At 47.2% G+C, this 23,067-nt stretch overlaps 1 protein-coding gene across 1 annotated transcript in view; it reads right to left on the bottom strand.

Annotated features, from left to right (window-relative positions):
- Nucleotides 1–23,067, bottom strand: part of Znf536 (zinc finger protein 536) — a 427,081-nt gene that overhangs the window by 293,656 nt on the left and 110,358 nt on the right. Inside the window, exon 3 of the mRNA XM_071604575.1 lies at nt 21,424–21,539. The gene's annotated coding sequence lies outside the window, so the exon portion shown is untranslated. The remainder of the gene's footprint in view (nt 1–21,423; nt 21,540–23,067) is intronic.

The following is a 23,067-nucleotide window of genomic DNA, read 5'->3' on the forward strand; positions in this document are numbered from 1 at the left end:
GGACATGGAGACATAGCACTTGGTACTTTTCTCAGGAACAGTTGGCCTGCAAAAAAACGGACACCCAGGGAGATGGGGATATAGCACAGCCTTCTATACACAAGGACACATGCATATGCTTACGTTCATTCACACACACACACATGCTTCACTCATTACACACACACCACACACACAGTTCTCCCATATGCTACCTACAGGAATAAAACTCAGTTGCACACACAAAGGCACACTGCAGGCAGAACCACACTCATTTGCACTTACACACATACCCCACATACACACAGGTGCTTCAGCACACACTTGTTCAGACACCAGCATATAACACCTATTTACAGGCATCTACACATCCACATTCCCATAAACACCCAAATATAGACATACATGATGCAAACACTCATAAACACCTATGGTCATAGGTACTCATGCACACTCTCCTACACACGCTTATCTTCTTGTGCCCACCTGGAGCTACATTTTCATCCACATATTCAAGGCCGGCACTCGCACACCTACAAGCACTGTGCCATACAGACCAGCATGCCCATGCTGGAGCATTCAGGTCCCATGCACCCATATTCACACGTGCACACACTCTTCACCCTGGGCTGGCAGCCAGCTGTGCAGTCTAAGGGGTGAACTTCCGGGCAGAGGTGCAAGGAGGGCACAGAGTGCCCGCTGTGTGGGAGTGCAGGAGCGGAGCTCTGGGTGCTGTGGGTCTCGCCGGGGGCCCGTGACGCGCTCGGGGTGCCCCGGCAGGCGCGCAGGTAGCGGGGAGCCCCCGCGCACCCGGCCCCGCCGGTGATTACTATGCGCCAGCAGCTGTCTCCCGCGCGGTGACGGCGCCTCTAATTGATCTCATTATCTCCCCCTCCGTAAGGTGAAGTGCGGCCGCTCGGCTGGGCCCGGGCGCGGGCCGGGCCGGCTGGCAGGCGGCGGGCGGGCGGGGGCAGCCGGGGCCGCGCGGCCGCACCACCACCACCGGGCGCCGCGCCAGCGAACGCAGGCGGCAGGCGGCTCTGCGTTTCGGCGGGCGTTTAGGAACAGTTATTTCTCCAGAAAACAGCCTGGGTCTGGGCGGCGTCTTGGTTGTGCATTCCTTTGTTACTCCCACGGTCTTGGGTAATGATTATTAATGCTATTATGTCCAATTTCCCCTCACCTTCTTCCCTCCCAAAGCCGCGCCCGCGGCCCGGTCTCCGGCGCTGCACTCCTGGAACCAACAATGATCCTCAATTAACCCTCTGCCAGGGGCTGCCTGCGCGTGAATGGGGCGCTCTTCCGGCTCGCGGCGGCGAGCGCCCCAGCCCGGGCCGGGGGCCAGCCTTCTCTCCCCGGGCCCGACCTGCGGGGGCTCGCGGCCCTCCTGGGCACCGGCTCCGGGTGGCCTTGCAGCTCCCCCTCCGTCCCTCCCTCCCTCCCTCCCGCATCACACTCTCCCTCCTGGAAGAGAGAGGATGGAAACAGCCCGAGGAGTTGCAGGAGGGAGAGAAAAATAGGAAACACTCAGTTTGTTGTGGTTTTCCTTGGGTTTGTTTTCTTGCCAAAAAAATTTACCCCCTTTGTCTTTGCGAAAGAGGCAACGCAGGCACCTTGGGCTGGGCACTGAGACGGTGCCAACGCGCCTTTCTTAAGGGCGGCTTCTGTTCCTTTTCTAGCCTCACCAGATATATTTTTAACATAAAAAAAACCACTATATTTAATTGGTTATGGATCTCTGTTCTCTTAGCACTACTGGATATCACAGAAAAACACATTAGTACAGAGCAATTAGTGCAATGGCAGTAAACAACTAAGGCACTATTAAGCTGTGGGTGATTAAATAGTATTACTTTTTATTTTTTATGGTGCTAGACTAAAAGATGAAGGAGATTTAAAAAAATATATTTCCATTAATATTGATATAAAATATAAATAACAGGTGTCTTCCACTTCTTCTTAAGGTACAATTTATACCCAGTACTTCAATCTATAGAGAGCTACTTTTTTCCCCCTTTTTTTAAACGGAAAAAAAAAAATCTCTTTCTTTATACACTCCAGGGCAGTATTTCTTATCTTCATGCACTCGGATATTTAAGCAGAAATATTATTTAATTGGAGTTATGGAGTCAGGCAAAATAATGCCCATACCTATATCACCATAAAAAAAATAAAGCTTCCATCCAATTGAAATATACTCCATCGTTTCTATCTTTTCAAAGAGCGAATCAGGCATTATGTGGTAAATTGACTGCAGGCCTGGCAAACAGGCAGGCAGCGGTAGGCTGGGGCCGGTGGGCTGGGGAGGGCTGCCTGTACCTTGCTCAGGCCCACCCTGGCCCCAGCGCCCATCCAGCTTGGGCCCGCTCTCCCTCCGTGTGTGTAGATCATCCTTGGCGTTCTGGCACATCTTTTCCTCGGCATCTGATTAAGTTAACAATGTGCTGCTATTTGCATGCAGATTTGCCGGGGCTTTCTCTCCAGCTGCTCCCTGCGACTTGGTCTTTCTCTGCCTTGTGATAGCACAGCAGTCCCTAAATGCAATCTTTGTCAGACCCAGGTGTGCTCTCATTGAGGACGCCTTCGTTCCAAGCAATTTTTCTTTCTGTAGCATTTATAAGGCTCTATTATAGTATAGCCACATCTGGAGGAAAATTCTCCTATTAATTATATACTTTTACCACTAGGAAGACAAATTCTAAAAGATACCAACATTTTTGTTGTTTGTTGTTGTTCTTATTTCTTTGACAGGCTGCGCTTTATTTTATTTTGTTTTGTTTTTTTTTCCAGGCATTTCAATATTTAAAGAGCCATTAACCAAGGGAGGGTGTGTGAATTTCCAGGAAAAGAGAAACAGGGATGTAAAAATCTCAGAATCAGCCCTGCCTTACCTCAAGAGGCAAAGGGAAAGATAGTCAGGACTCTCAGGAGGCCTAGAAGCTTGGCAGGGAACTCAGGACCAGGGTGGACAAGCACAGGTGGACAAGTAAGGAAGAGTTCTCTTCCGTTGGAGTTTATTAAAAATAAATAAATAAATAAAAGCAAGTACTATTAACCTTTAACCTCATCTGCTCCCAGGTGGATACATATCCACGTCACCAAATTGCCAAACAATTTGATTCCTCCATAGTCAAAAAACAAAACCAAATTGGATCAGCATGGTGACCCACATGCTGTCTTTTCTTTGTGAGGTGGGGGTAATTTTCCAATCAGGTTTGAAGCAGTTATAAAGCTAAATCTAGAGCTAAGTATCCATTGTCATCTTTCAGAAAGAGAGAAGAAGCTCCCAGAGTCCAAAAGTTACTTTAGAGGTAGGTTTTTGTTCTGTCATTTGGGTTTTTTCTGTTTTGTTCTAATCTGTTTTGGTATAGTCAGATCAGATGGCCGGTGGGGGATGGAGAGAAGCTGAAATGTAAGACAAGTTTTTAACAACCAGATAGTCCCTATCTGAATAGAAAATAAATTTAAGGGACCAGAAAATGTAATCCTTGATTGAAAATTATTTTGCAAAGGGATATGTACTTTGTAAGCAAGAGCACACATGAGTGTTCTGAGCTGAGAAGGCTGCACACTCACATACTTTTGCACATGTGCATGCGCACATGCATGTACACGCACACGCATACACACACACACACACAACTTTGAGAACCAAGAAAAATTTAAACGGAATTATTTTCACTTTTCAAGCCAAACTCCATCAGGTAAAATCCAAATAGACTGTTGGCTATTTAGTCGAGTTCCTGGGTCAGTAATGCTGAAACTGTCTTTTCCAAACCTGTGCCAGCTCTCCCCTGATCCAAGGTTGGCATCAGGAAGATCCCAGGGCCATGTCCTGGCGGTACCAGGGGCATCTCCCAGCAGGCCACCTGTGAGCAGCAAGAACACATAAGCAAGGCCTTTCTGAGTCCTATCTCCAAATGCTGGAGTGACAGCGCTCAGCCCCTGACTGCCTCTGTTCCCTTGCACCTGCCCACTTCCCTCAGAATGGCCACTTGTTTTCACTCCCTCTGACCATCCATGTCTGCCTATGGGCAGAGATGAGAAAGACCCTGCAAGTAGGGCCCATCTTTGGACCATGCTTCAGCCTCAGTTTTTTCAGCTATGAAATGGGAAGAATGGATACTACCCCAAGTGGGTACTTCATGCATAAGCAACAGTAAACTGTGTTCTGAATATAAATAAGATAAAAGTTGACTGAGATTCTGTTCCTTGGGTCTCATTTGCTGCATGCCTTGATGTTAGAAATGTGGTGACCCACTCAAAAAAATAAATACTCATTCCATAAGACTTAGAGAAGAATCTATGTATTTAAAAATTATATGTACATATATAAATATATATGTGTGTATATATATGTATATATATACTTATTTATTTTAAACAAATAATGCAAAGAGAAAGCATCGAGTTTTTATTTTGACCCTTGGAGGGCATGGTCTTTTAAATCCTCCTGCATGCTGGCGTCCCAGCACCCCCCTCCCAAACCCTCCTGCAAAAATAGAGCAGGGAGGCAGATGCAGTGGTACTGGATTACATCACTGGATAGCATGTGGCATTGAGGGAAGAAAAAAAATAAGAAAAGACAAATGACATTTTGCTGCTATAGTGTGCTATTTTAGTGGTGATGGCTTGACTTTTGGCCCAAACGCATATGCCAATGGCAAGGCTAACTCCAGGGACTCACAAAAAAGAATGTGTGTTCACAGCTGTACTGTACACCAATACAGATTACATGTTTTCAGTGTTGCGGCCACAACAGAATGCTAATTAACATACTAGAGTGATGAGAGCGGCTGCAAGGGCCTTATTGTTCCATTATTTCATGAAGCCCAGCTGCCTTTGTTTATGTCACTTATCCTCTCGTGCCACAGGTTTTTACTCCAAAAATACTATCCCAATACAACGTTAATATTTAAAAAACAAAGAGGTGGCAGATTGTCATTTTTGTGTCAGTCTCAAACTGCAGAACTGTTAAGCTGTTCTGGTTCGGTATTTAGAAATAATTTAACAGCCATATTCAGACACTGCCTGCATTCTAACATAATGGCTGAATACTTGAACCAAGCAAATGCATAACTATCCTGACATCACTTATGAGATTTAGATTGGTCAGTTAATGGAAGTCTTTACCAGAATCAATACCATAACAGCTTCTTGAAATGAACGTGATTTTTTACACGGAGTGCTGCAAACAATAACTACAGAAATATACTACCTTTGTACCCGGCACAAAGAAGCTAAGATGTGAAATTAAGAAGCAATTACATTTTTGCAAACTAATATTCCAGTCGATTATTAAAAACAAACACTTTCAAAAATATGTACTTATCATTAAATAATTGGAGAGCATTAATACCCCCCGTACCTGATTAATCTTTTTTTTACACTTTTTAATAGCTGTTTCACCTACTGGCTACATTATCAGCTTGCTATTAAGTATTGATATTGATGATTGATGTAATAATGATTAAATAGAAAGCCAGATTCAGAGCTGGGTTTTTTTTTTGTAAAAAAATTTTTTTTTTCTTAATCCTCATTCAAGAGAATACTGTCTGCTGTCTAAATTAGTTCTCTCCCTATCTTTTTGGATTGTGCATAAAAGTGACATTCTATAAAATACAGGTTTCCTCAAATAGTGTTCCACCAACAATCTATACATACTACAGTAATTTGCAATCGCAGTCAGGGAAAGCTGTTGGCCAAAGCTCAAAATGTTTATGGTGTGTTGCTCCCCCAAAGAACAAAAAAACCCTTGAGTTTTATTTCAAATTTCCCTAAATCTGCTTTTTTTGACACTGGATACAACAGTTAGAGAAATACCTAATACCCCAGCACAGACACCATTCAACTGCACTCATAAGTGAAGTTAGGAAAGGTCTCCCCCCAAAAGTGTAGCCCTCCAACTCCTCAAAGCCACTCTGTCAACCATTGCTGAGGAATACGGAAATCTTCCCAACAGCCAATTGAGTGAATGAGCCACAGTTGCTTTTTAACGAGTTTAACGGGTAATCTCAGATAAATGGGGAACTGCTTGAAGGGTCTGTCTTCTATAGGGCAATAATGAGAGGATTTAGAACATTCTGCATCTCAAACCACGTACAACCAAGAGGATGCCACAGGTGTGTCACCGCCAACGACACAGTGCTTCCTCAGCTATGGCCATCCCCCCACTGTGGACACAACATAGATTTTTTTTAATTGGATCCAGGAGCTAGCTAAATTATCCAACTGCTCTGTGCTTAAGCCCCCAGCTAGCTTACAGACCAATAATAATAAACCTTCCATAATAGCAGCTCAGTCTGTTACTACTCTTTTTCTCTTAACCTAAAAGTGGAACCACTTTATTCTGATTACGGCCAATGGAGAAACTCCTGAATTGGTTTCCTCCTAAAAAAAAAAAAAAAATGCTCAAGAATTAGAGGAAGGATCCAGGTAAATAATATTCAATTATATACACACATGTTTTCATAGGAGAACCTGCTTATGGTACAGAGACAAAACAATACCATCACTCATCCCTTTTGCCATTTATAGTAGCATCTTTCCTTTTTCTTTAAAATGACTATTTTACCAGGTCAAAGCAACGGCTAGTCACCGTCATACCCTGGGACAGTGATAGCAACGGCACAGCCCCAGATGGGCCGCTCTTAACTGACACGCCTTCAGTTTGATCTTCAACGCTAACACATCTGCGGTTTTTGCTGGTAAAAATAAAATGCGATCCCTGTGCTACCATTCTGAATATCAGAAAGGTGTTAAATTTATAAATAAGAGATCAAGATCCTTTAGTGGGCGGAAATAATATCTCTGAACTAAATACATGGTTCCGCCATTTGGACCTATTTTTAACAATCTTAATCCCACTTAAACTTTGCGAAAACTCTATTGAAAATTTAACCTTGTGCTCTTGAAGCTGAAACTGATAAAACTTAATAGCAACAAGGCAGTGAAACACTAATAAACTCATTATAGATCACATAAATGGGATGTCTGCGTGGCTGCCAGACAGCACAGGGAAGCGACTTCGGTTGCAAATAGCAAAGACGAACAAGGTGGCGCGGATGTCTGTGTGGACAGTTGGAGGAAGAGGATTTGGTAACACTTCACAATAAGTTTGCTAAATTTACTTGATTAGGCAGTTCATTTAGAAATTTCAGATGCTAATTATAGGTGGGATGCAGACAGGCTGGGACAGAAGAATGAGTTTTCCTGGGCTTGAGAGCCACATCAGGTCCCACTCTTGCAAACATCACTTCTGAGTCCCCCAGGGCTTTTCTAGGGGACTCTCCTTCAGTAAACAATGGGGAGCCGTTGAGGACTCTGCTTCAACCATTCCCCCTCCGTTGGATCCTGCTGCTTTCTCCCCTGCAGAATACATGCCATCATCTTCAGAGGTGGTGGTGTGACCCAGCGTCTGTACCTTGAGACCCACATTGTTCAGTTTGGCTCACATGGCGATTTGTGGAAGAGGTGTCAACTGGTGGAATTCCATGTGAAAATCGAAATTCCTGGTTTTGCTTGAAAATTTTGAAGCTTCCAAAACAGCAACCACCATTTCTCCTGGTGACCACAACCTCATTCACTGATGGAATTCTCTTATCCCTGCAGGCACTAGAGTTTTGCAGCCCTTAACCTACCCATTTGGAGGCCAATGTGAAGAAAAGGCAGACAAGGTCCAGAGAAGTCACTAGGAAGGGAAGCTGGAGGGCAGACAGGAAGAACAGGCCTCTGTTTTCCAGGCCCCACCCGGCTCAAACAATACACAGCTACCAAAGCCAGGTCTACCCAGGTAAGTCCTTCCTTGCAGAGAGTCGGGAAGTGCTGCTCCCTCTACACCCTCACAAGGAGAAATCTGTGAGTCCTGGAGGGACAAGATAGAGAGAGGAACAGAGGCTCTGCCTTGGAGCTGCTCGGTCAGGGGACTAGCATGAAGCTCAAGACAACTGAAATAAGTCCCTTCTCCTCACAACTGTGAGGACCTCTGTTCTTAACCTGGGGAAGCAGAGATGGGAGGGAACAGTAGGAAGGGCCAAATGAAGGAGGAAAAGGAGAAGATGGCTTCCAGTTAACAGGAAGCTCCACGTGGGATGGCCACTCCCTGTGACCAGCGAAGCTGCAGTTGGGGTTGGAATTTGCTCACCCTGGTCTACTCCAGACTCCACTACTCACTGTGAGCTGGACCAGCGTTACGGGCACTTCCTCGGGGCTGGTTAAACAAGGCAGCTTGGGTTCCACCCTGACCTCCTAAATCAAATGCACATGAACGTCACCCACCTGTCCACCTTGTAGAGAAAGCCAAAGCCAAAGCCTCTCCAGATTTCCAGCCTCGACCCCCACCATGCCCATGGCTTTGCCACTTGTGGAGCAGGCACTTCTGGATTGCAAAGAAGACCTGCAACTGAGGTACATTTCTAGGGGAAGACACATTCCCAGTCCACCCACCTCGATGGTGTTCTTTTAGACCATCAATAAATATGGCTTCAGTCGTCAGATGATATTTAATTAGCATTAAACTCTTTTATTTCATGTAAGTTAGAGCCTTGCCTGAGACACTTCATTTGGAAAGTAACCTGGCACTCAAGATTAAAATGAAATATTAGCATGTCAGTGCTGGCCTCATCATGGTGCGCTCCCCTCCAGCCCGCCAACCCTGCTGGGGAGCCACACGGAGCTACTTTCAGTTTTCCCCAGCAGAAGGCATCTGACATAGGAGCATTCAGAGATCAGAGGCTCGACCAGCATCATGGCCCTTCCTCGGGGCTGGTTAAACAAAGCAGCTCGGGTTCCACCCTGACCTCCTAAATCAAATGCACACGGAAGCCACCTGGAAGGGAAAGTCAAAGCCACCTCTCCAGTTTCCCTATGCAAAAAGGCCATGGCCTCTAAGGGAGCAATAGAAAAGGTGGAGTTTGTCAAAGTTGTGAACAAATATATTCCGTTTTGTTTTTTTTTTTTTAATTTGAATTCTCTTTCTGCAACTCAAACTCAGCCAACCTGAACCTGCTTTGAAGCCTTTACATGAGCTGTGTCTTCTGTCCAGGTACAGCCCCACCCTCACAGGGCTTGCACACCCAGTGTCACCTCCCCGAGATGCCTTCCCTGACCACTCAGTCTCAGCCCTGGGGGCCCTCTGCTTCAGATCCCCCTATTTTAATGCTCATGTGATATTTATCCCTACGGATCTTTTTCTGATTTCTCATCTATATATTTATCACCCTTCTCCTCCAGCTAGAATATCAGCTACATTTAACAAGTAAAAAGAGGCATGATAGATGGATGGTACAGTAGATGAGTACTTTGATGGGCACCAGGTAGATCATGGATAGCTGATGCATAGTTCAGTAGATATACAGATTACAGATGATTGATAGAGAGGAAGTAGATGACGGATGGATGAATAGACAGTTATATGATAGGTAGCTGGTATATAGGTATATCATATGGTTAAATGATAGGGTGATAGATCTATCTACAAAGATAGATGATAGGTGATAGATCTATAGGTAGCTAGCTACATAAATTGATACAAAGATAATAGATAATAGGTAATAGAAACATAGACAATTACATGGATAACACATAGATAATAGATGATAGGTGATAGATAAGATGCATAGACAGATCTAACTCACCAGGCACCTTGGCTAATACAGAGCAAGATGCCTGCTCTCAGGAACCTTACAGTCTATAAAGGAAAGAGGCAGAATCAGAAAGCACGTCCCAGCAACGGTTCACGGCATTGTGACCAGAATGGCATGTGAATTAATGACCAGTAGCGATTCTAAGGGAAGGGCCCCTGTGAGAACAGGGGGGAACTTGCTGTGGGCTGGAGGGGCTGAGGAGGGCTTCTTCAGGGGTCGGGGGAGGTAGCGGCTTCCCCCAGGTAACTCGCCCTAGATCCTAAGAACCTGGCGGGACACAGGCAACCCAAACAGGGCCACGTGGTGATTCCTAAGGGCTGCACACAGACCACTCAGACACACGCGATTTTAGGTAATGTACAGAAAGAACTAATTAATACTTATATAGTTATAATTATTTTCATGTTTAATATGAAAAATATATAACTGGAACATCAAATCAAAGATTTCCTAGATACTATTATTTAGGACAAAGTTAAATATAGTATTTAATTTTAAAAAGTGTGTCTACCTAAAAAAGAAACCTAAGTACACAAGCAGGTGGTACTCAGCCCAGTGAAAATAAGACAGGAGGAGTGACAGAGATGGAAGTGCCGGCTTAGAGCTGAGGAGCCAGTTCCCCGGCAGGAGCTGTGTCCCCGCATGAAGGACCTTGGAAGGTCTCAGCCACCGTGGGCCCCGCCATGTTGGATCTGGTCCTCAGATGGGCCGTCAAAGGCAACATGGGCTCATTGGAACCGTGGGCATGACAAGGACAGGTAGCTCCCTTCCTGGGCTGGTAGCTCATTTTCTGCCAAAGCTGTGCCAGGAAGCAGGAAATGGTCAAGGAAGCACTGAACAGCAGGCTGGTCCTACTTCTTTTAGGGACAGCCACATCAATTCCAGCAAGTTCCTCCCCCCGATGAAGCACACAAGACCAGAGAGAGGGAAGAAAGAAAAAAAAAAAAAAAACAGACAACAGGGATGGGGTCGGGGGTGGGGTGGGGTGGGGTAAGGAAAGTGGGGGAGGAAAAGGAGAGAAGAAAATACCAAGAAAGAGAAAAAAAAAAAAATGAGAGGGAGAGGGACTGATTATCTAAAGACCAAATGCTGGCGAAAGTCCTTATCAGGAAGAAAAATTTTAAAATGCATGAACTCTATTTATACCCTGAATAAACAAGATAATTACGTGTTCGTTTCATAAGTTGTGCCTTGATTTCAGATCACCAGTGACCATGAATGTTTGGATTTCACATAAGCATGTTCAAAAGCCAGGGGTCCTGACCCTCCGACCAGGAAGCTAAGCTTAGTCAACACGTTCACACTGTGATCAAGGCATAAAGCAGAGAGTTGAACAAACTAACATTTTACTCTTGGAACTGAAGTATAAGCAGAAGAACTGATGAATCTGCCAATTGTTTCATTGTTCTCGCCTGCTCTTGACATTGGCATATATGTGGCCCTTGTGTAACCCAGAGTGCATCTTTTGTGTATGTGTGGAAAGAAAAATGTGTATGACCCTGATGGATATAAAGTGATTTTTGTTTTCTAAAGAGCAATCATTTTATTCTTATTATTTTAAAAGCCAACTGCTTGGTAGGGTTCACATGTCTGTCCTGAGAGTGTTGGGGGACAACTTGCAGCCAGGCACCACAGGCAGGATGGATGCAGTACTGTCCTGCTTTACCTCTTTCTCCTGAGGTCACTGTGCATCCCAACAGAGAGAAGGCGAGATCACGTTCTGCAGCACACCAGTGGGGTTAGTATCCTCCTCTCCATTCCCAGTTCCCTGCGCCAGTTTAGCAAACATCCCCTCCCTCCCACATCCATACTCCTGTCTGGCTCTCATGCTTACCTATGTCCTAAGTACCAACCAGCAGAGCCACTTATCATTACCCATTGTGCCAACCCCATCCCCAAGATATCCACAGCTCCCTCCTCCATTGGCTGTATCTGATATGAACCCTCAACTGCTTCTCTCCCAGATAGATGTGAGTGCATCCGACAAATCCCTACCTTCTGCAAGCAACACCTCTCTTGCTTTTACCCGTGTCTCTTTATGAGAACCTTCCTGGTCCTCCAAGGTTCAATTCCAATGCCAGCTCCTCTATGGTGCTCTCCCTAAGCAAAACCACTAGTCTGTTCCGTCCCTTCGTTAAATGACTGGAATTACTGAGCCCAGGGAAAGCCACCGTATGAGCTCCATTAAGTACTTGTCAACATCTTATTGTTGCTCCTCTTATGAACTGATCTTCCCCTTCTTGGCTTTGAATTCCTGACTCTCATCTGAATTCCTGAGGTGCGTCCAACTCTGTCGTGTGGCTTTCTGTGCATCTTCTCCCCTCCGTATCTGTAGCCCCTCATTGCCTAGGATGGGGCCAGAGAGAGTGGCAGGGCCCTATACATTTGGGCTCCATACAAACAGAATTAAAGAAGTATGTGACTTTCTTCCCAACAGGCAACAACATCTTATTAGGCCTGGTGTTCAGTGGGTCAGCAGGGACAGGCCTTGGGGCCTGGTTCTCCAACGCCTCCTGGGAAAACTCAAAGCGTCAAAAACAGAGCCCCTGAGGGTCTTCCAGGTCTAGATCCCACCTGAATATAGATGCTGCTGCTGCTGCTGCTGCTTACTCCAAAGAAAATATGGATCATAGAGCTTCTAGGCAGGTGGTAGAGAAATACTGTACCCCCTCCACCTGCCAGCCTAGAATTTCAGGGGCTTGCCCCAACCCACCAGGTAATGGCGGAAGCTTTGTTGGGCAATATCCAAAGTCTGTAGTTGATTTTAACCCTCAACTTCCGACTCTTAAACAAAAATCAAGTATAGCCTGAAGTCACTTGGGGGAAGGGAGATACTAATACTTTGTCCCTACTGGAGGTTAAATCTCAAATACAGAACCTTCTTTAAAATCCTCTATTGACTTCCTAAAAGCAGAAGGGATCTTCTTGGTCCTCACATCTCACTGAGCTGGACATATGTGAGGATCATTCTGGCCAGTAAGAATCAGCACCGTTGTCAATGACTGCTGGCAGTCCAGGGACATGTGAGAGAGCTCTGGCCTGGTGTCCCCAGAAGGTTACAAATATGGAGGGTCATAGTAGATAAGCAAGACACTTTTTTCCCACTCTTTTATCCCTGCTGGTCCATTACCTTGCACATGCATGAAGACTCTTGGGTCAAGGAAGAAGAGAAGTCATTTCATGTATCTGATATCTAACAGGTAATTCACTCACCATGGTTAACACAGATCTTTTTATTCCAACAAAGTCCAAAGGCAAGGGTTGGTGCCTACCTTACTTTTTTTGTGCATAATCCTCCTCTTTAATGAGTATGTGTCAAAACCAAGATAACAGTTTCAAAACACACAAGCAGCGTGCAAAGTCATGAGTGTAGATCACTTTCAGGAGGAGGAAAGGGACGTAATCACAAGTCTTTACTGGGCAGCCAGTTCCTCAGTCTACCCACAGTGCCCGGGGCGAGAGGTGGAACCAAGGTTCTAGAAGGGGTAGGCGTGGCCAAGGAAAACCCCCCTGAGGGGATGATCAGGGGAGCAGCTGAGTCTGCCCCACGCTGACCTCGCTCCACAGGCCTGGACCCAAGAGCAGAGGGTAAGGAAGCAGCTGGAATATCTGCACTGTGGGCCAGCGATGGAGGATTAACTTGAGTCCTTTTGCTTCTTTGGAGTCCAAGGCTGGTAGGCTCAGGGGGAAGTTCAGTCCCAGGGAGGCCAAGCAGGCCACCATGGGCAAGGCGGAAATTGAAACCTTTTTAACTGAGATTCAACCCAGGTCTCTCTTCCTGCACTTCTTCAACTGTCCCTGCCCCACCACGTGGACCAGACAGACATCCACTGAAGGGCCAGCAGCAGACGTGAGGCGTCACGGGTTAACGGGCTTCTTTTCATTTGGTGGTGTCCATTTGCAAAGCTGACCTAATGCATGGCCTCACCAGCTCTCAACCTCTGAAGGGCCAAGAGGGACACAGGAGCCTTTGTCTTGCGGCAAACAAAGGCAAGGTCACTGCGGAGTGGACCCTGAAGTGATATGGGACACCCATCCTGCCCTGGGACGCCCGTAATGGAGAAGCAGGTTCCAAGAGAAGGTGGCAGAAGGAGATTTATCTCCAGCCTCAACCCCATCGCCTGCCTAGTCCTTGCTCTTTGGAAGACCCACTCCAAGTGGCTCACCCCAAACCCAGGGAGAACTGGGCTTCCCTGCCCAGTCCCCCGGCACCAAGAGAAGCATTTCCAAAAAGAAATGGACACGATGCGCGATGGACACCTTCATTGTGGCTGGTCCTCTTGGCCTCACCAGGCCTCTTTTCCGATGCCCTCACTCCACAGCGGACCCCCTAAGGTCTTCCAGTTCTGAGCTGGTGACAGAGCCGAAAGCAAGCACCACCTTTAGCTCCATAAACTCATCAAGCGCCATGAAAGGGAAAAGAATATGACATGAAGCTTTTGTTTCCCCGAAATGCAAGAAAGGTCAAGAAAGAAAAGAAAAAGAAAAAAAAAAAAAAGAAGAAGGGAGGGGGGGAATAAAAAAGAGCCCACAGCCACCTCAGGAACAGCCTGAGGATGACACGGGAGGAGAAGCCGTCGCCCACCCACACAGGGAGAGGGCTTCGAGCTGGTGCCGGGTGGCAAGAAGGGTTAAATTTATGTTCCATTACAAGTCCCCTTTTTTTTTTTGGTTTCATCTTCTCAGTAAAACACATAACTTAAAATGAAATCAAATATTAAAAATGACAGACTATATAAGTGCTGTGAGTAACTTCAGGTCACGGAGGGAGGGAAAAGCCGGCTAGTTGTCAGGCACTATCTGTCAGAGTGAATTAGAAACAATCAACAGAGACTGAAAGAGAAGGTGATTGTTATTAAGAGCGGGGCTGTGAGCAGGCTACCCAGATGTGGTCATGCATATAAAGGACAGGAAACAGCAGTTTAATTCAGGAAGCCCTGGCGAACAGGGCAGCAGAGAGGAGAAAAGTCCTTTGTCGCTAATAAGCTGGAAGTTACTTTGATAACAGCAGGGTTAGACTCGAGAATAAAACACATTTCTTTCACTACCACACACCATTAATATCGCAGAAATGTGGTCGGAAGAAATGCCCAGTGCAGGCTGGGATTAGCAAGTGGGCCTTCCCCAGCAGAGGCCCGCAAAGCCAGACCCCATGGTCCTCATTTGGGAACCCACCTCCCCTCCTCCTTCTGAGGCCAGGCTCTCTGACCACATCGGATGGACTGTCACCTTCTAGAAATGTCATAGGACCCCAAAAGAATAATGATAGTGTTTCATTATTTCCAAGTGTCAGGCCCTCCCATCTCTGTGGCCTGTGGGGAAGGTGCACGCCCGGTAAACAGCCTTGGTATAATGAAGTCCATGGATGCAGCATCGAAAAACAATTTTATATGCAGACAAGGCCCGATTTCATAAGAAATTACTTATGCAGGCGTTCTGCAATTATCCTGTGATACTTTCAGGCAACAGTCTGACAGCAGTTGTGCAAACAATAAAGGGATTACAGAAATAAAAACAAATAATATTACACACACAGAAACTCCATATTGCATGTGGACGGGATGCAGGGAGTGCACGGAAATGAGGGGAGCCCGGCCGGGGCCAACAGGAAGTGAGGCCCAGAGACGAGCCCACCCCTTCCCAAGCACGTGGAAAGCACTCTTGGTGGAAGGAGGCCTGCCTGGTAGGCCAAGATAATGCTCAACAGATGGATGGGGGCCTGCCCCGTCCTCTCCCCCCATCCCTGGGGATGCTGGGTCTCCTCCTTGCCTCTCTGATCCTCTGGCCTCTAGTCCCAAGGCAGCCAAGGACACTGGGCCCCTTTTGCAGGAAGGAACAGAGAGGCTCAGGGCCAGGAAAGACCATAGAGGGCTGAGCAGCCATGACACCTTTTCTCTTGTACCAGGTCCCACAGATGAGAAACCATCTTGTCCTTCTGCCTTAACCTGGGGTCAACACAGGCTGCCCTGACCACCAGGAGCCCAGCGGAAAAAACGCAGAAGTGACAGAGGCTTTGCTCAGGCAGCCCCTTGCTACAGGGACGGTTAGGTCCATCATGCACTCCTCCCAGAGGATGGGGATCCAGCAGCAGTCAGCACCTCACTCCGAGGGGGACACGAGCAGGCAGGCACCCCATAACTCAGGTATTGGGGAGGCAGAGGAAGGTGGGATCTAGAGGTATGCACAGGTCTTCCCAGAAGAGGGGTGCTTTCCCAAGGCCTCCGCTCCTCTGGCCAGTGTCCTGCAAGTGTGAGGCCAACCACCTGCACACCCTTCCCTCCCTACGCACTGCCTGGTGCTTGCAGACCTGGGCCTTCCTGCGGACAGCCAGACTGGGCATTGGCCAGTCCTTACGGAGGGTCCCCGTGTGTGCACCCAGTGCTGAGTGCAGGCCGAAGCTTCACCCCATCTACAGACACCCTCATGTTCACAGAAGGACTTTGAAGACTGAAATGGTTTCCTGCACTGGGGGAGGTGGCGGGAGTAAGAACCAGAATTTGTTTTCCCTTGACTTTTCTTTAAAAACTGAACACCTGGACAAGCTCCGCCCATGCCCCATGCAGCTGCACTCCATGGGAGCTCATTGGCAGTGGCCCCTGTCAAACGGGCCAGCCCTCCTCAGTGGGCTCTGCACACACTGAGCTTCCCACATGACCACTGGGACCTGAATTTGGGTTCCTGACAACCCCTGAGAGAGCTGAGGCCTGCAGGGACACACAGCCACAGTCCAGGCCGTGGCCTGCTGGGTGCTTCTCCCCAAGAATCTATTCTGGGGCACAATCCAAACCCTCCCTTGGCTGAGTGTCTTCAGCACTGATCACCTTTGTCCCAAACCCTCAATATTCTGTATCCCTAAAATGGGACTATTAGAATACTTGAGGGATACCTCCAAATCCCCTGCAGAGGTATTAGGAATCACATCTGGCCCAGCTGCATCCTGGTGTTAGCACAAATCAGACCCAGGCAGGACCTGGGTTTTGCAATCCCAGTACCTCAAAAATATTGGAATGAAATGTGGATGGGTCCTACGTTGGGTTTGCTTAAACCAAGTTACAACAAATTCTGATGATGACAAGTTCAAATGCAAGGAGGTTGGTTTACCAACAATCAGCCACTGATCGTTCCCCTCTCCCAGGGTGCCAGGAACTCTACCAGGTGCTGTGGGAGCTCCTGAGACAAAGTAGACACCACCCCAACCCCCATCCCCACCACACACACACACACACACACACACACACACACACACACAAGCTGGTACCTCCTTTCAGCTAAGAGTGGCCCCAACCTATTTTAGACCTGCCTGAAGAGTAGAGTGGCCAGTTCCGTTCTGGTGAGAACAGGGCTAGATACAAATATATATAGGTTCTGGTTCTTGCGTTGTGACACTGGGCAACTACCTTGCCCTCTCTGAGTCTCAACCGTCTCATTGATAAAAGGAAGGTGACTGTGACTGCAAAGCTCTCTGCTAGCCCTAGGGCTCCACTGGCCTTCACAGGATCTGGAATTCCTGAAAAGGAAGTTCTTCCGGGCAGCAACGTCTGTACTGCCCAACAGAAAGAGCCCTGAATGATGACCACCAAGGCGCTTTGCTCCTAAATTCATCCTGCATGTCATCAGGTGGCCATCATGAGTTATTTTTTCTCTGTAGGGCGTGGTTGATGCCCCTACTGTCCTGAGGGCCCCACCCCATGAATCCTGACTAAGGCTCCCTAATCAAAGTGAGCCCAGAAGGCTTTCACCTGTGACTATGCGTAAGCACCCACAGATGGCCTGGGCCTCCCTGGGCTGCACAGGAAGCTCACACTGGTCCTGAGACCAAAAAGAGCCCCCAGTGTCGCTGGCCACCTTCCCATACCCTCAGGGCCTGCAGTCCACCCCCGACTCCCAGCTCTGGACCAGTCACAGGAGATCCCTTTGGCAAAAAATAAAGAGCACAGTAAACAAACCACCAGGGGCCGTTTTAAGTCGTTAGAATTCTGGCACCTAAGTCAGCATCTACAGGGCCTTTCTCAAGACACCCCCTTTGGTTAAAAGCAACATAAACAGAAAAGGAGGAGCTAGGATGTAGTTCAGTGTCAGAGTGAGTGTTTGGCATGCACCAGGCTCCGGGTTTGATCCTCAGCTCTGCAAAAGAAAGCTGGAACTCCTCACCTTGGCCTACGAGGTCATGCCTGACCCAAGCACTTCAACCTGCCCACTTTTCCCCAGAGCTTACTGTAATCTGACCACAGTGGCCCATGCTCTACTCCTCAGAAATGCCCAGTTCCTCTTCACCACTGGGCCTTTGCACATGCTATTCCCTCTTCCAGGAGTGCTCTTCCCCAGAACTTCACCCAAATAGCTCCTTCGTGCCTTTCAGACCTTTCCCCTCCAACATCCCTTCCAGGGGGTGGGTGCAAGCCTCAAGTTCAGATACCAGCCCATTCTCCTGCTTTCCTTTTTCTCCTGGTATTTATCACTCTCTGGTATCACCTTTCCCATTTGTTGCCCTGTAACTAATTCCCGCCCATAACGCGCCTATCACGAGCTCCCTGTGGGCAGGGACTTATCCAATGCTGTGCCCAGTGCTGCTCCTTAGCTACCAAACTGCGCTCCGAATCAGGAAGAACAATGCTCAGAACGTGGCCTTTCCATCTACCGTCGCTGTGACCCGAGGTGGGCCACTTCACTTCTCCAGCCCCAGACTCTACGTCAGGAAAATGGAACCCATTAATGGTATCTTCCTGCTCGGGGCTTCGTGCAGACTCACTGGGAAAATCCTGAGAGATGCTTAGACCAGAACGAGCTCCTCTCTGCCCTCCCTCTAGAGTTAAGATTGTCCCTGATTGGTTTACGCCCAAGGAGAGTGTGAGTGATGGAACCTTCCATTTCTACCTCCTTCTGTGGCTACAGAGGCATCTGTGGGGATCCTTACCTCCATGAGCTTTGACATCTCCTGGTGAAGATCAAATGAGACTCAAAGTCCTAGGCACATATGCAGGGCTACTACGGTGTCATTTAACTGAGCAATTACTGCCTCATGCATCTCCATGAGGACAGCAGAGCCCACATAGGACCAGACCTTCAAGGCCCATGTGCCTATGGTCCCTGGAGCACTGTGGGTGCCCAGCACATAGCGAGGGCCTCCAATCTGTTCAGGGAACTCTCTGGAAATACCTGCTGTGGCTGGAAGGGAAATCGCTTTCAGAGGAGTGTGGGAGGTTCGGTTATCAACAGGTGGCTTCCGCTTCTATGGAATGGTGGCTTAAGGATGGCGGTCCTGCTCTCCTGAAGCTGCATTTCTATAGCGTTTTATTTAAGACTTCAAAAAGCTGAGTGTCCTTTACTAAGAACTGAAAGGAGCCGGAGCCAGAGTCCCCAGCAGGTAAGCAGCCCAGAAATGGGTGGGGGGACTGAGTTAGCCGGCTCCCCTCCCCCTCCCCCTCCCCACCCACTCCCCACCTGCCCTTCCTCAGAGTCCCAGGCCATAGGGGCAGTGCTCCAGGGCCTGAGGAGCCTAAGTTCTGAGACCAGAAAGTCAGGGACGGCCTGGGAGGGAAGTGCCTAAATATCCTCTGCCTATTTCTAACACCTGTCCCCTTTTTGGACACCAGAGGACAGAATTTGCTCTTGGATACAAGTTTCCAATCCTACTTCCAGTTCACAAGATCCCAAAATTATTCCAAGCTCTGCATTTGCCATCCGGGAAAATCTCCCTGCCTTCGCATGGCCAATCCCACAGAACACCACATACATCGGACCCCCGGACCCACAGTGCCACATTGTGCTGTTCCAGTTACCCCAGGTCAACCACAGTCCCCAGATATTAACCTTTGTCTTGACTCTTTCTAGAGAGAGACCACATTCACATCACTTGGATGGCAGGATATAGTTGTACTGGTTCTGTCTTATGAGTTACGATGGTTCATCTCTTCCTGAATCTCACAGATTAAACTTTATGACTAGGGAAAAACACAGTGTATACAGGGTCTGGTACTAGCCAGTTTCGGGTTTCCACTTTGGTCTTGGAACATGTCCCCTGCAGATAATAGGGGACTGCTGTAATGGTTCTTTATCTTCCACGAGGCCCAGGTGAGCGACTCCTTAAAATGTGTGCATTGGCTGCAGAAAACTGGGTGAAGTTGGAGTCACTCTTCTGCAGTCTGTTTAGCCCATGCAAAGGACAGCTCTGTCTCGCCTATGGGGGGAGCACAAGGCACTCCCCCCCCATGTCCTTGTCATACCAAAGGGGGTCAAGAAAAAGTGGCCAGCATCCCTGCAGTGCCTCCTCCTCCACCTAGAGAGGCGCAGAGTGTGGAACATTCCAGAACAAGCTGGTGCATCCGCGCTCTCTCCCCAGCTCTCCCCAACAGCCGGTCTCACCCACTCTCCTACCCGAGGCCCTCAGCAGTGATGCTAAACTGGGCCTTCAGAAACCGGGAGCATCCACGCGGCAGAATCCCTACCATCAATGTAGCAGCTAAATATTGTAAGACTCCTAACTCCCCCATCTGTGTTTTGCCTCCCAAGAGGGAAAATAGTCTTCGCAGACATTCCCTTATCTGGCAGGCAGATTCTAAACCTTACTGGCAACTGCAGGCTTGTTTTCCCAACCAAACAGCTATGGAACCCAAAATTGTTCCTGCCTGCGATATGCTGAGGAGGGACCCAGCCAAACGGCTCAGTGTGGAAGCCCAGAGCCCGGAAGCCCGTGGGTTGTCCCCATCGCCAGAGGAGACCCAGTGCTCCGTGAAGTCGCTGGTGCCAGGGGAGGCCCGCCCGTCCCCCGACAGCAGCTAGAACTGTTGGCGTTCACTGCTCCTTTTCCTTAACGCGGAATACACCCACCAAGAAGCTGCAGGAAAACACTCACCGCAGTGTGAAATCAACACTTTCTAACTCAAATAAAGGGGGTAAAACAGGGAAAACTTCCAACCTTTTGCTGCAGATATTCTTCTTCTGCAAGATCGCTTGAAGCTATGGTTCCACCCCGGCCTCTAGGGGACCCCCGGAGCCCCCCAACCCTTGCTTTCCATTTTATTAGCATCCCCTCACTTTTTTTTTCCACCCTAGGTCTTCACCTTCTTAATACTGGAACCCAGCACCTGTGCAATGGCTAATAAACCAATATCGGACGATAACGGTGGAAGTCTAATTGATAGGAGCCTTTATCGACTGGCCTTGATGTCTATCCGAGGTTCTCAACAGCCGAGATTTAAATGTTTCATTTTATTTTTAACTTTCACTTTTCCACATTTCAGCAATGTCAGGCAAAGAGGTATGGTTTTACTATCAGAAAGAATCATGGTGCAGAATAATTTATGACTTCAGCTTGGGCTTTCAGAAAAGCTATTTCAAATCTTCACTTTGATTTGGTTGTATCAAAACTACTCAAAATAACAGCAGCACTTTCTTGGAACCAGAATATGTTAGCAGCACCTTCAGGATTTTGAACCAAAGCCTCCTCGTCTTTATCCCAGAAGAAAACTTCAGAAAGGAATTAAACCACCGAGGGGGAAAATAACATTTTTTTTTCATGATCCTTTTGTTCCTCTAGCCCCTGCCCCACCAGTCCCCAAACACACCCAAACCACAAAGGAAGGCCTGTCCCCATTGGGAAAGTTCCTGCCAGTCACCCTCACCCAGAGCTTCCTGGGCAGGTACAGAGCCATCGCACCTGGGGCAGGCAGAAGCCCAGAGGAAGCCCTGGGCCAGGGGGAGAGAGGGGCTGTTTGGTCTGGATTTGTGTTAGGTCAACAGGACAAAGTGGAAGGACACGAGGTGTGACCAGAGTGATGAGTTCTGGAACCGCAGGGCTTACCTTAGCAGCTTAACTGCATACTTGTCTTAAGAACCGTCAGTCTGGTGACAAAATACCCCAGAAAGGGTGCAGTTGATCCAGGCGCTGACAGATTGCCAGAGGGGCGTCCCAGCTCCCTATCACAAAAGAAAACAGAAAAAAAAAAAAAAAGAAACGATGTAAAGTGAAATGTAACAAATTCACCAAATCATAGCAATACGCAGAGGTCAAGGAAATTCAACTGAAAAGGTTAAAGATGAAATCAAATCCGGTGTAGGAGAATGGAAATCTATCCCCATGCAAGGCCACCGGTGACGTGCTGTAGACAAGAAGCTAAATACTGCCTAGCACTGGGATCTTTCATTTTCATCAGATCAATAAAAGCTTATATTTATCAGGATTCCAAGCAGCTGCCACTTCTGACAACCTCCACTTTATTTTCTCACTCCTTGCGCTGTATCAGGGCAAAGAGGAGAGGAGAAGCAGCTTTTAATGCTATTTACACCTGAAGACACAATTCCATTAAGAGGTCCTGTTTTGTTAAAGAAACAGGGATTGATATGATTATATTGGCAGGAGCGGGAAGTCTCTTTGTTCTTCTCCCCATGTTTTCCCCCTTTGCAATCCAGACCCAGCAAGAAGATTGCCTGACACGAAGTCCATGTGCAAGCACTTTTTTGTTCAAACTTCCCATTTACAGAGAGAGAGAGGAAAAGGCTCTCTGCTAAAACAGTTACCACTCTAATCATCTGTGCAACAATATTTGCTATCAGGCATTCTAAATAGATTATCACCAGTCCATCTGTGTCATTATTGATTTATAAGGCCTTAAGCAGCTTTAGAATGGAAGCTTCCCCACCGAGGGGTCCCTTGTATAAATCAGAGCCGTGCTCAAATATAGCAGCCATCACTCAAGATATTGTTCTTAAAATCATAACAAGAAGGAGAAAATGATAAATTGCTTGTAATATACTGATCCAAACTGATATGCAAATCTTGTTTTTTAAATATATTACTTGAGTAAAAAGAGGCATCATTAACATATGAATGCTATATGCAAATGATAGTGACAGAGCAGATGTTGGCGCATGTAATTGACCTATATGTGAATTGCATCAGAACTCTTAACTCTATTAATTCACTACCCAGTAACTAGATATTGTCCAAAAAAGTACATTCTTTGAAACCATATACTGGAAGCAAAGCTGACAGGGTTCCAAGGATTCTGAAACAAGGTCACTGTCACTAGTATTTTGCTGTCATCTGCATTCCCCTTCTTATGGATGACATCATCATGTGGCCGTGTAAATCGATCACTTAATAGCATTTGGAAAATACTGCAGTGGGGAACAGGTTATAAAAAAAATGCCCCAGTTTTATTCTTTTTCTTGGCAGAAATGTCATACCTCTTAAACTGAGGGTTTGTGCATGAGTGCACTGTGAAACACACAGATGCCATTTTATTCCCCGTCTTTATTTTTCCACTTCTTCTCAGAATGACATTAAATTGTATTAAATAGCCTTTTGTCCACAGGGCACAGACCACCCCGCATATGATAATGTATTAATGCCCCACGTTCCAGCCACTGAGCTGAAACATTCTGAGACTTGGAGGATAAGTATGAAGCACCATTGTGTGTATAGCCTGCTAACAACTGTGACACA

The sequence above is a fragment of the Marmota flaviventris genome, chromosome 18, assembly GCF_047511675.1.
Source record: "Marmota flaviventris isolate mMarFla1 chromosome 18, mMarFla1.hap1, whole genome shotgun sequence".
Classification (NCBI taxonomy): domain Eukaryota; kingdom Metazoa; phylum Chordata; class Mammalia; order Rodentia; family Sciuridae; genus Marmota; species Marmota flaviventris.